Genomic DNA, 13,875 nt, shown 5'->3' on the forward strand with positions numbered 1-13,875 from the left:
GAACTTGAAATTGAAAAACCTATTCTTAAATATTTTTGCATTTTTCCATCAGGATAATACCCTTTGTGCTGTATCTTTTCATAATTATTATCAATAATGTACAAGAATCTCATAATACAGAAGGAACAGTGATGAAAATGTCAGTTAAAATTTGTGTAAGTTTAGAAGGGAAGCTAACCTATGATTTGCTCCTAAAACTTTGACAAGAACTTGGGTTCAGATCAATTGAAATATCTGTAGAATACAATTTCAAAACCATGATCACTCTTTGGAATTGGAATCTACTTCTTAACACAAATTACATAGCCATTACGTGGAAAAGCTGATCTTTTTAAATGCACGAATATGTCCTATAACTGAATTGTTTTTCCATAATGTAGGCAATAAATCAACTAAGGAGTTTCCTTCCTGTAGAATGCTATGTCATTTAATGTGTTTGGAATATAATTAGGTTGGATATTATGCTTAAATCTAAGCTCTCTTACTTTACAATTAGGATCATCTAACACTGTTGGTAAGATTTGTTTCCTATAATTCGGTTGAGATTCTCTATTCAATTTGTTGTAAAGATGAAAGTCATTATAGCCTTTTAAGAAAGTTTAAGACAACAAGCTATTCTTCAGTGTTGCTTTGTAGTAATCACAATTTTATTCTGGTCTTAAAAAATCTGGCATCAGATGTCCTGATCTAGCCTTGTGCATTTGTATATGTGAGTGTGTGTGGTGTGTATGGATCTTCCTGGTGGCTCTGTGGTAAAGAATCCACCTGCAATGCAGGAGACACAGGTTGTATCCCTGGATCAGGAAGATCCCCTGGATGAGGAAATGGCAATCCACTCCAGTATTCTTGCCTGGGAAATTCCATGGAGGAGCCTGGCAGGTCTCAAGAGTCAGACACAACTGAGCATGCATGTATGTGTGATATGTATATTATGTTTTGATGTGATATAAATAAAAAATATTTTTTATTTGTAAGGAAGTCATCAGGATTGAGCCAGTGTTCTGTTACCTAGCAGTATCTTAGCAAAGAGCAGAGTTTTATAAGGAAGTTTCTTCTGTAAAGTAAGATAGTTATAGCAGAAACCTCGAATGAAAGTTAAGTGAACAGTAGTTTGCTAACCACTTAACTGGATGATATAAATCTCTCACTGAGTGTTATTTACCACTTGAAATGGCAAATGCAAGAGAAAGAAAATAGCTTTTCACTTTATCATAAGTGGTCAAGTGCCTTAACATAACCCAGGGCAGCCAGTTTTCTCATAGCTGGGCGAGTAGAAGCCAGTGTGATAGAAGACACATCTTTCAGTATTTGAGACTGGAGTTTGACTGTTAAAGCTAAGAGATTCTCCTAACAGATTCTCATCCCTTACACTGTCTCTCTCTCTTGTTTGCTTCTGTGACTTTGTTTTTCTCTTAATCTCCTCTAGCTGACTTTGTTTCCCCTGATTTCGTTGATTCTCCATCCCTCTGATTTCTTTCCTACCTCTCAGGTCATGTGTCATGTAACTATTGCCGGGTAGTAAACCACCTTGAAACTCACTAGCTGAAACAAAACCAGTTAGGATTTCTCATGACTCTGCCGAGTTCCTGTTCAGGTTTGACTGTGCTCACTTGCAGAGGTTTAGCTGTGCCTGGAGCCAGATGCAAGATGGACCCCCTCACATAATTTCCAGCTGATGTGAACTGCCTGCTGGGGTGTGTTGGTACTTCTTGACAGGGGCTCTCATTCTCACTTAGGCTAGACCAGCTTCCTTACATGGTGGATGTAGGGCACTGCTTTAAAAGGACGGAGACAGAAGCTGACAAGACTCTTGAGCTTGTCCGATGTCACTTCTGCCGAATTCTTTTGGTCAAAAGAAGTCCCGATGACAACTCAGATTTAATGAAGAGAGAAACAGGCTCTACTGCTTGATGAGAGACATTACAAAGAATTATGGCAAAGGATTTAATTTACCGCAGTCCACCATCTGGTCACAGTTGTTTTCATTCCTCTTAAATGCAAGGTACGCCCCCATTTCACCTGAGACTATCAAAATTCTCAGGCAGTTACGTCATCAGGCTTAAAGTTTGCTGTCTCATGATCTGCATCTAGTTCAGATGTAGAAGAGGTATCTCAGGGACAACAGTTCAGGTGCAGCGACTCTTTTTTTGGCTTCCTGGATGGCTTAGGGTTTGAAGAATCTGCCTGCAATGCAGGAGACACAGGAGATGTCTGTTTGGTACCTGAGTGGGGAAGATTTCCTGGAGAAGGAAAATGGCAACCCACTGCAGTATTCTTGCCTGGGAAATCCCATGGACATAGAAGTCTGGCGGGCTACATTCCACAGGGTCACAAAAGTCAGACCAAGCACTCACACATACACTCTCTTTTATTTGTATTCTTTTTTACATATATGCTTTGAGCTCTTATTTTTAAATGAGCTATTTTTCCCCTGGAGGCAATTTGTCAAATTCTTTCCTGTGCATTTCAAAGTGCTATTAGTGCTATTCTTTAATTATAGACTTTTTTTTTTTTGAGGAGAAAAAATAAACCTTAAAATATATAAATAAATATATAACCTTCTTATTGAAGTGAAGTGAAAGTCCCTCAGTCATGTCCAACTTTTGTGACCCCATAGACTCTATAGTCCATGGAATTCTACAGGCCAGAATACTGGAGTGAGTAGCCATTCCCTTCTCCAGGGGATATTCCCAACCCAGGAATCAAACCCAGCTCTCTAGCACTGCAAAAATAAAATGACAGTCTCATCTGATCAAATTAAGATTATATAACTTGACATCTTAAACAGAACTGTGCTTTGTATCTTCCACATAATACCCCCTCCACAAACACAAAATTATTTTCTATGATAGGATTAGAGTGTTTATTTTTAAAAATTGTAAATGTTCAAGTGCTTTTGTCTCTAACTTGTGTATCGTTATTCCTTTCTTTTTTCTGTGAATTTAGAAAGTACTCAGTCCTACAGAATCTCTCAGTTTATCTGAATGAATTATTTAAGGTGTCAAGACATGGAAACATAACCCTCATATTGAAAGATATTTCAATTTCTAGATATAATAAAAAGTTTAATCATTCAGATAATTTCCCCCCAAAATGAAACCCTTTCTTCCCTCGCCTGACACACATATTTCTTCAAGGTCTTACTCTACACTAGTGCATGCTTTTCACAGAGTGATTGTGAAAAATGGTTTTCCTTAAGATAAAGACTTCATATAATCCTTGTTTTATGTTACTTGTAGCAAAGAACCTGATTTCAGATTGAAATCGAAATTTATGGTTTCTAGGTGTGGCTATTCTCAAGTCAGAGGAATCTGAACAAAAAAGACAAGATACCTTCTCCACACATACAACATACAATGATGTAACAGGGAGAGAAAATCAGAATAGACTCAAAGATGAGAAAAATAGGTAGTGTTTGACAGTCCGTGGTCTACACCAGTTCTGAAACCCAGCCTGTCTCCCCTATATCAGGGGAGGAAAATTCCTTGATCTAAGCCAGTTTTTGTTCCTTGAGAGTGGTTCCCTAGTCCATTTTACTCCTTGGCTGTTTGTTCTTCACTTCTGAACTTCTGGATTTTCCATAAGATGTCTCGCCTTTTCCGTAAGAAATACACATTTATAGCTGAGGAACTTCCTTAGTCTGCCTCCTCCTCATGTGAACCAGACAGCCTGGAATCCTTTTATTCATTTTGAAACTTTTCAATTTCTCGAAGACCAAGGTGACAGTGTTTTTATCAATACAGCCCTGTTAAAATGTGGGTTTCTTAAGAATCTCATTGGAGTTCACTCTGTGGTACCAAAGCCATATCCATAATGTGGATAATTTGCTTTATGAAAAAAACCTCTCTTTATTTTGGGCCATGTATGAGGCTGCTGTGGAAACTGCCTTTAAGAATTTTAGAGGCCTTTGAAAAGACAGAGAGTCTTCTAAATACCACTAAATTTTTCTGAGGTCTTATTAAAGAACTTTTAGCTGCATCCTTGAATTGGTTTTTATCTTAGGCCATTTATTACTCTGAAAATCTTTCTCTTTTCTAACTAGAAGAAAGAAACAATTTTGTTTTCTATTTCAGCACATCATGGCATCATCATAATTCTAACTGCACATTGAGTTATTCTTTTAGTAGTTTATTTCTCTCTATAGCATATGATTCTCAGTGGAAAAAAGTTAAATTGACATTTTTTAACATCTTTCCCGGAAACATCTGGATACATATGTTCATTTAATATTTTCTATCTTGCAAGTTTCTATAAGCAACAGTTCTGCCAATTTTTCCAAAGTATGTAATGTGAGACTCTGACTCCATCCTTTGTTAACAATCTTCTTACCTACTTTTCAGCCTTTACTACATTTTGGCCATGCTACCTGTTTTTTGTTGTTGTTATTGTTGTTGTTGTTGTTGTTATTGTTCAGTCACTAAGTTGTGTCTGACTCTTTGCGACCCTATGGACTGTAGCATGTCAGCTGATGTTAGTAACAGACTCCTCTGTCCTCTGCCAACTCCTCGAGTTTGCTCAAGTTCATGTCCATTGAGGTAATATTTTAGGTTTATGTTTCAGAAGACCCCATTTCTAGGTACCGAGTTCTGTACCAGATCTGTAGGCTGCATAGCAAACCACCCTTAAACTTAACAAAATTTTTTTCTCAGTTCCATTGGTTGGCTGGGCCTCTTTGGTTCTCTTGGGTTCCTCCTAGGCTCACTGCTCAGGTATACTCCACTGGAGGGCTGGTGTGGATGGTGTCTAAATTGGCCTCAATAATATCAGAGAAGGACCCTTGTTTTTCCTCTTGTGTCTTCTCATCGCCCAGTGGACTAGACTGGCTTAGTCTCAAGGTGATCACAGAGCAGTGTTCCAAAAGGGCGAAACGAGTGAAAGACCTTATAATGCCTGGATTCTGGGGCAGCCCTAAGGTTACTTCTACCACTTTCTTTGGGTCAAAGCCAGACACTAGGCTAGCCATATTCAAGGGATACTGGACTCAGTTATACTTTTTGATGGGAGGTACTTGTCAGAATTTGTCTACCACGGCTACTTCTGTTTCCAGTATGCTGTATTCCTTCTGTGCTTCTTCCTTAAATGTTAAGATTACCAGTCAACCTTCTGTTTTTGAGTTCTACCTGACAGCTCCAGCTAAACCCTACTGGCGTTTCCAAATGAGTATGTACCAAAGTGAAGTTTATGGCTTCCCTGGTGGCTCAGAGGTTAAAGCATCTGCCTGCAATGCGGGAGACCTGGGTTCGATCCCTGGGTCGGGAAGATCCCCTGGAGAAGGAAATGGCAACCCACTCCAGTATTCTTGCCTTGAGAATCCCATGGATGGAGGATCCTGGTGGGCTGCAGTCCATGGGGTCACAAAGAGTCGGACACGACTGAGCGAACAGTTCATTTTCAGTTCAGTTCAAAGTGAAATTCATCATCTTCCCTCCAAAATTGGTTTTTCCTCCTGGTTTCCTCGTCTCACTCATAGCACCAAAATTTACTCAGTCCTGTTGATAGAGTCAAAACTGTGAGGAGACATAAAGGAGGTGAAGAAGTCACTCCATGAGAATTTGGGGAGATAATATTCTAGGCAGTTGTTCAATTGCTCAGTCATGTCTGACTCTGAAACACCATGAACTGCAGCATGCAAGGCTTTCCTGTCCTTCACTATCTCCTGGAGTTTGCTCAGACTCATGTCTATAGAGTCGATGATGCCATCCAGCCCTCTCATCCTCTGTTGCCCGCTTCTCCTCCTGCCTTCAGTCGTTCCACGCATTAGGGTTTTTTCCAGTGAGTCGGCTTTCATAGCAGGTGAACAAAGTATTGGAGCTTCAGCTTCAGCATCAGTCCTTCCATTGAAAATTCAAGATTGATTTTCTTTAGGATTGACTGGTTTGATCTCCTTACTGTCCAAGGGACTCTCAATAGTCTTCTCCAGCACCACATTTCGAAACACATTTCTTTGGTACTAAGCCTTCTTTATGCTCCAGCTCACATCCATATATGACTACTGGAAAAACCATAGCTTTGACTAAATGGACCTTTGTCAACAAAGTGATGTCTCTGCTTTTTAATATGCTGTCTAGGTTTGTAGTAGCTTTTCTTCCAAGGAGCAAGTGTCCTTTAATTTCATGTCTACAGTCACCATCCACAGTGATTTTGGAGCCCAAGAACATAATATCTGTCACTATTTCCACTTTTGACCCCATCTATTTGTCATGGATGATGGAGTCAGATGCTATGATCTTAGTTTTTTGAATGTTGAGTTTTAAGCCAGCTTTTCACTCTCCTCTTCCACCTTCATTAAGAGGCTCTTTAGTTCCTTTTCACTTTCTGCCTTTAAAGTGGTACCATCTGCATATCTGAGGTGGTCGATATTTCTCCTGGAATCTTGATTCCAGCTTGTGCTTCATCCAGCGTGGCATTTCACCTGATGTACTCTGCATATAAGTTAAACAAGCAGACGACAATAGAGCCTTGATATATTCCTTTCCCGATTTTGAACCAGGCTATTGTTCCATGTCTGATTCTAACTGTTGCTTGTTGACCTGCATACAGTTTTCTCAGGAGGCAGGTAAGGTGGTCTGGTATTCTTGTCTCTTTAAGAATTTCCCAGTTTGTTGTGATCCACACAGTCAAAGGCTTTGGCGTAATCAATAAAACAGAAGTAGATGTTTTCCTGGAATTTTCTTGTTTCTACTATGATCCAAACGGATGTTGGCAATTTGATCTCTGGTTCCTCTGCCTTTTCTAAGTCCAGCTTGTATATCTGGAAGTTCTCAGTTTGTATTCTGTTGAACACTAGCTTGAAGCATTTAAGCATGAACTTGCTACCATGTGAAATGAGTGCAATTGTATGGTAGTTTGAACATTCTTTGGCATTGCCTTTCTTTGGGATTGGAATGAAAACTGACCTTTTCCAGTCCAGTGGCCACTGCTGAGTTTTCCAAATTTGCTGGCATATTGCGTGTAGCACTTTCACAGCATCATCTTTGAGGATCTCAAATAGCTCAGCTGGAAATCCATCACCTCCACTAGCTCTGTTCATAATGATGCTTCCTAAGGCCCACTTGACTTCAAATTCCATGATGTCTGGCTCTAGGTGAGTGATCACACCATCATGGTTATCTGGGTCATTATGACATTTTCCGTACAATTCTTCTGTGTATTCTTGCCACCTCTTCTTAATCTCTTCCGCTTGGGTTAGGTCCATACCATTTCTGTCCTTTATTGTATACATCTTTGCATGAAATGTTCCCTTGGTATCTCTAATTCTCTGTAAGATAACTCTGGTCTTTCCCATTCTGTTGTTTTCCTCTCTTTCTCTGCATTATTCACTTAAGGCTTTCTTATCTTTCCTTGCTATTCTTTGCAACTCTGCTTTCAGATGAGTATATCTTTCCTTTTCTCCTTTGCTCTTTACTTCTCTTCTTTTCTCAGATATTTGCAAGGCCTCCTCAGACAACCATTCTGCCTTGTGGCATTTCTTTTTCTTGGGGATAGCTTTGGTCACTACCTCCTATACAATGTTATAAACCTCCGTCCATAGTTCTTCAGGCACTCTGTCTATCGGGTCTAATATCTTGAATCGATTTGTCACTTCCACTGTATAATCATAAGGGATTTGATTTAGGTCATACCTGAAGGGCCAAGTGGTTTCCCCTACTTTCTTCAATTTAAACCTGTTTCAACAAGGAGCTGTTGATGTGAACCATAGTTAGCTCCTGGTCTTGTGTTTGCTGACAGTGTAGAACTTCATCTTTGGCTGCAAAGAATATAATCAATATGATTTTGACCATCTGGTGATGTCCATGTGTACAGTTTTGTCTTGTGTTATTGGAAGAGGGTGTTTGCTATGACCAGTGCGTTCTCTTAAGAAAACGCTGCTAAAAAGGAACATCAGATGCAAGACCCAGAGGTGGGAACTGCTTTGAATCTGAGGCACAACACAGTGGCCAGTGTGGTTGGAGCAGAGCATCTTAGGGGCTGAATAATGAGGGATGAGCTGAGAGAGGTTATGGAGGAGGAAGACAGCACCAAGGCTTTGATCTTCACTCTAAGACGAAATCTGTTGGCGGGTTTGAGTAGACAAGTAACCGGAACTTTGACTTTTGGTTTTAAAGAATCATTCTTGTTGCTTTGTTGAGAATGAACTTTGAAAGCATGAGTAAGGAGCAGTGAAGAGGCTGCGGCAGTAATTCAGGTGAGAGAGAGTGGTGAGGCTTAGGTAAGGGTGGCAACAATGGAAAGGGTGGCGCTAGTTTAAAGGAGACAGACCGATTGGGAATCACTGAGGCAGTTAATAGATTCGGTGGGGTCCCGTGAGCAGATTCTCCTTATTTGAGGATCACAGGGATCTCCAAATATCCCTTCTTGATTGAGTGATTTAGCTGCTTAAAAATCTTTTGCTGGCTTTCTGTTGCCTCCTGCATAATGTTCAGAGCTACTTAGGAATCACAGTATGTCTTCCCTGATCTCATCTGGCCCTTTTATCACTCATCTTTCTGTCCTCTTTCTTGCATCATGGTACATTTTAGAGAATTTGGTTATTGCCAATTTACGCATTATCCCCTCTATACTATTTGTCACTCTGGGGGTAGGGATCATGTCTTATTTATTTTAGTGTACTTATTTCCAAGCACTGTGCTCCACATAACAGTTGTCAATAAGATTCATCACTAATTTCTTTCTTTTATTCCTGAACCTTTCATCTTTTCAGGAAATGACTCTCAATTTCTCCTTAAGTAAACTTTTGTTACTGCTCTCGCTGCAAATTCAGGCTTTGCCTACTAGAGGTCAAATTAGACAGGACACCAAATTGCACACTCTATTAGCATCTCAATGTGTCTTCCAATTCCATTACTCTCACGAGCCAGTACATCAGAAAACAGCCACTGTATTTGCATAAAGAGGAAGAAAGTAAACAATGTTTATAAAAACCTACAATCTGAAGGATTCGTCTCACAGCATGTTATCATTAATCTGATTTTTGCTGAGATTCAGTTTTCTGGAACCCAGTCATTGAAGCACTAAGTATGGGCTCAGATGCTGACATTACCATTTTCTTTGGCAAGTTTCTTAAATCCTCTGTGACTAAATTTCCTCATCTATGAAATAAGGATAGTGCAGTTACCTACTCATAATATTGTCATGGAGTGTAAATGAGTTAAAATATGTTAAGTGGTAAGAATTGTGCCTTACACATAATAAATACTGTTTAAATATTTGTGGTTACTTTCATTCATCTGAAGTGAATTTAAAATATAGTGAAAAAGGGAACTAAGCACAAAAACCATTCTTTTTTGTTTTTTTAGCTAAAGATAATAATTTTATTAATTACCCATTCTGATCAAATTATTTATAGCCTATCATTTATTTTTATAACACTAGTAGTTATAACTATTATGTGTATATTTTTGTATATATTCAAAACCATATGTATATACATATATCCTTAAAAAATGAATGCCTGCTTTTCTATTCTATTAGCTATCAGAAAATAATAAGTACGTAGTAGTAACATTCCATCATAGAAAATCCTTTCTCATGTTACACAAGGAAGTAGATCTCTGAATTGACATTTCTTTTTTTCCACTGAACACATGCTATTGATTCAAATTAGTATTGAGCTAATAAATTATTCATTTATTAAATGAAGAGAACTGAGATCATTTGAATGAACTGATTTGAATTTGACCAAATTTTGAAAATTCATTCTCATAACATTTTGCTATTATTTTAAAATTAGATTTTGAGTACATTTTTCATTCATATGATGTAAGGATTGTACTCTGGCATGCACAGAAAATTTTTGTTTTCTTTCTTTCCTTGGAAAGATAACGTTAGTGGCTATAGTCAGAAATTGGACTTCACTTGTCTTAGATCAGGGAGTTTTTTGTGGAATGGCAATTAAATATCTGAGAAAATAAATCTATAGTAATCTTTGAACTCTTAAGACTGCTAGTCTCCCACAATACTCAAAAATCCATATTAGGAGGTAAGAGTAGATGCTGCTTAGCTGTGATCCTCAGTCTAAGATTTCTTACTTCAGTAGCACCTGGTATTGAAATGGGGAATGAGGTATGAAAAGCTGTAAGATTAATACAGGGCATTTTCTTGGTTTTGAGTTTTACCAGTAAGCTAAAAGGGGATAAAGAATTTAAGTAAATTAACTGTTAGAAATTTTAAATCTTTGATCTTATATCTTAAAGTCTTAAATCCTTAATTAAAAGAATTTGTAAATTGATATGAAATTTTTAGATACCTGTTCATCATATGTTGCTTGCCTACTCAACATTCATTCATTCCCTCTCTCATTGACTATACCTCTGACTTTTCTTTGAGGAATTTATCCATCCTCCCAACCTATTCACAAAGCTTGCTGGGATTGTACTAGCCAAAGCTGTATTCCATCTACCTGCCATAGAGATTGCTTTAAGGATGAGCGTATGACCCAGTCTGGACTAGCAGGAGAGAATACACCCAAGAACTTGTGTGGAAATAACCAAAAAGACACTGTAACTATCTAGTCTCTACATAATGTTTATAATATAAAAGACAGAGACAGGTATTTGTTGGTACCATTTGAGCCATTGAATATATCCTGACCTGAAGTCATTATTTAAATCAGCAAAGTGTTTTCTTATTTCTGTCCCAGAATGGATCTAACTGATACAAAAAGAGAGTAGAAAGTTAGTTCCCACTTTGAATCAGTGACTGTCTGGGCTCATACTCCCACGTGTATTCAATAATAGCCTCTAAGCAATGATTCAATCTCTGTTTTTCTTAAGAATATGTCTATGAAACATTTTCAAAACCTTTCAATTATTTAAAGAAGGGTCAGATATGGCTTTCTGAATCAACTAATTTTGCTAGGAGATTTCTCAGTAGAAGCAATGCAAGGTGACAATTTGATGGAAGAAGAAGGACTTGTTTTATACCCTTAAAGCATTTGATGTTAGATTAAGAAAACATTAGTTGTCCTTACCAAAGCAGAAGTAGGCCAACAGAAATGGAGTAGTGTCTAAAGTTCTTCAAGGCATCTGTGTTTTCTTTCCCACTGTTGTTATAAGATGCTCTTTATCCTTCCTGTTCTCTTCTACTCTTTTGCCATTGAACCATTCCATTGCTGGACATCATCGTAGAGATCATAGAAATGACATGATGTCACAGAATTTCTTCCTGTATTTTTAATATTAAGATTCCAAAACGACAGCTTTGATTCAGAGCTATATCAGAAGTTTTAAATAAGAAAAGTATACAGTGAACCTTCTGAATATTTAGTTTGGGCTTTTCTAGGCTGCACAACACAGAAGATGGCCATATGCCATGAGAGAGCTGGAACCCTGCAGAGAAGCTCTGATTGCATCAACATTTAGAATTGGTTTGAACATTGGTTAGATCACCAAGAGTCTGCTACTTAGACTCACTCATTCATCCATTCCACAGCATGTATTTAATGCTGGATTTCAGGCATTTTGTATTAGGTTGGTACAAAAGTCATGGCGTTTTTGCATTGTTGGGCTTTGCCATTCGATATTGGAATACATTCTTAAGTAAATGTGGTTATGTTATACATCATTTTAAGGCACACTTCTTGTTTTATGTTTTTTGCTAAAGACTTATTACTTGCCGTTTATTTTATATTTTAGACTATAGAAATGATGTTAGACAAAAAGCCAATTTGAGTGATTTTTTAATTCGAGTTCAAAATGGGTTTTAAAGAAGTAGAGACAACTCACAAGATCAACAATGCATTTGGCGCAGGAACTGCTAATGAACATACAATGCAGTGTGGTTCAGGAAGTTTTGCAAAGGAGACCAGAGCCTTGACAATGAGGAAAGTAGTGGCCAACCATCAGAAGTCCACAGTGACCAATTGAGAGCAATCACCAAAGCTGAGCCTCTTAAAACTACATGATAAGTTGCCGAAGAACTCAATGTCAGTCCTTCTATAGTCATTTGACATTTGAAGCAAAAAGGAAAGTTGAAAAATCTCCACAAGTGGGTGCCCCATGAGCTGACCAGAAATCAAAAAATCATTGTTTTTAAGTGTCATCTTCTCTTATTCTGAGCAGCAGCAAACCATTTCTCATTCAGGTTCTGATGTGGGAGGGAAAGTCGATTTTATATGAAAATGAGTGATGACCATCTCAGTGGTTGGAACAAGAAGAAGCTCTAAAGCACTTCCCAAAGCCAGATTTGCACCAGAGAAAGTCACGGTCACTATTTGGTGGTCTGCCAGTCTGATCCACTATAGTTTTCTGAACCCCCGTGAAACCATTACATCTGAGAAGTATGCTCAGCAAATTGGTGAGATGCAGTGAAAACTGCAGCACCTGCAGTCACCATTTTTGGTCGACAGAAAAGACCCAATTCTCCATGACAGTGGAAAACTGCCCATTGCGCAACCAATGAGTGCTTCAAAAGATGAACAAATTTGGCTATGAATGTTTGCCTCATCTGCCATATTCACCTGACTTCTCACTACCACTTCCTCAAGCATCTCGACAACTTTTTACAGGGAAGATGCTTCCACAACCAGCAGAAGGCAGAAGATGCTTTCCAAGAGTTCATGGAATCCTGTAACACGGATTTTTATGCTAAGGAATAAACAAACTTATTTCCTGTTGGCAAAAATGTGTTGATTGTAATCATTCAGATTTTGATTAATAAATATGTGTTTGAGCCTAGTTACAAAGATTTAAAATTCACAGCTCAAAACTGCAATTACTTTTGTACCAACCTGATAGCATGTAACCCAGATCTGACTGCTTATTGCTCAGAAAAGAGGCCAGGCTGGTGGAAAGGAAAGTTTGCTTTATTTTGGATGTTGGCGACTGGGGCCGAGGGTACACTTGTCCAAAGGCCACCTCCCCCTCTGAGAGTCAGTGGGCAATAGCTTTTATAGTCTGAGGGAGGGTGGCTACATGCAGAAACATCGCAGTCAGCTCTGACAGTCATCTTGAAATTGGTCCTCAGTGGTCTGACCAACATCATCTTGGTTGTTTAAATCTTTAGGTCCAGAGGTAGTTGTTTCCATTTCTTGAGACCAGTCTTCAGAATTGTGGCTGCTATATCATGGCTACAGTCTGCTCATCGTGCAGTTAACTTCTTCCACCGAGTAGGCTTTCGGTGTCTACCAGACAGCTCACAGAATATGGATCAGAATATTACCGATAGACTTTGAGAAGGAACTAAAGGTCTTTGGCTCTGCTTAATGACTAACCTATTATTATTTGGTTTCCTTTAGCTGTTTTCCTTTGTTTCTGCATGTTCTCACTTCCTCTGATTAAACTTACTCTTTGGCTACACTTTTTCCATAGACAAAAGGCAGGCTGAAATTGTTGGCAAGGATGTAGAGAGAAGAGGACCCTTGTACACTGTTGGTGGGATTGTAAATTGTTTCAGCCACTGTTGAAAAGTGTATGGAAGTTCCTCAGAAAACTAAAGATAGAGCTACCATATAAACTAGCAACCTCACTCCTGGGTATACGTCTGGAAAAAACACTGTTTCAAAAAATATATGCATCCCAGTGTTCTTAGGAGCATCATTTACAATTGCCAAGATATGGAAGCAAACTAATTGTCCATCAACTATTGAATGGATAAAGAAACTGTGGTATATACACATACACACACACTCACAATGGAATACTAGTCAGCCATAAAAATGAAAAAAATTCTGCCATTTGCAACATGTTTGGACTTGGAGGATATTATGCTAAGTGAAATGTCAGAGAAAGACAAATGCTATATGATATCATTTATATGTGGAATATAAAAAGTACAGTGAACTAATGAATATAGCAAAAAGAACAGACTCACAGATTCAGGAAACAAAGTAGCGGTTACCTGTGGGAAGGGGATGGAAGGAGCAATATAGGGCTGGAG

General features: G+C 38.5%; 1 protein-coding gene across 1 annotated transcript in view; it reads left to right on the forward strand.

Moving 5' to 3' along the window:
• Positions 1-13,875, forward strand: part of THSD7A (thrombospondin type 1 domain containing 7A) — a 481,774-nt gene that overhangs the window by 321,584 nt on the left and 146,315 nt on the right. The gene's annotated exons all lie outside the window — the stretch shown is intronic.

Source organism: Capra hircus, chromosome 4 (genome assembly GCF_001704415.2).
Source record: "Capra hircus breed San Clemente chromosome 4, ASM170441v1, whole genome shotgun sequence".
Lineage (NCBI taxonomy): Eukaryota > Metazoa > Chordata > Mammalia > Artiodactyla > Bovidae > Capra > Capra hircus.